Source organism: Aplysia californica, unplaced genomic scaffold (assembly GCF_000002075.1).
Source record: "Aplysia californica isolate F4 #8 unplaced genomic scaffold, AplCal3.0 scaffold01039, whole genome shotgun sequence".
Classification (NCBI taxonomy): domain Eukaryota; kingdom Metazoa; phylum Mollusca; class Gastropoda; order Aplysiida; family Aplysiidae; genus Aplysia; species Aplysia californica.
In genome coordinates this window covers 174072-174712 of record NW_004798309.1, presented here as the reverse complement: position 1 = coordinate 174712, position 641 = coordinate 174072, and positions in this window count along the sequence as shown.

The window sequence follows — 641 nt, the reverse complement described above, 5'->3', positions numbered from 1 at the left end:
ACCGGCCGCCATGTTTTAGTTTCAATTCCTAACAGCGAATCGGCGATCGCGAAGAGGGAGTTCCGCTTCTATAAGTGTAGAATTCTGTGGGCTGGAATAGAGTTGAAGGGAACATGTGCATGGCAGTCAAAGGTGTTTCATTGCCACATATACCCTGTTCACCCCTTTGGGGCCACAGTTAAAATCAAACACAAGCCCTGATTAAGTAAGCTAACTAACACTGGTCGAGTCTACCTCACAAATGTGAGGAGAACTAACTCTTAATAATCTCTTGACTGCTGCTTGTGCTTGGTTTTTTTCCTCGACTTTTTACCGTCCTATAATCAGATCGTGACCTCGATTATGACACCAGCTCCTGGCCGCGAAAGGCTAACAAAAACAGCCAAATGTGAAATTTAAAAAATAATAATTGTCATGTTCTACCAAAGAGTTAGACTCACTGGTAGATCTATAACATATAGATCTAGTACTGACGTCTCTGCTTCTTTGCTTTGTGTTTATGTATTCACATCTAAAGTTAAGTTTAATTTTAGTGGGAACTGATATTTAATAAGATACTTTCCCGATTATTTTGGCGGTTGAACATCCAATACGAATTCCGGATTTGTTTTCATTCACAACTCAGAGTCGCCGCCTCGAGT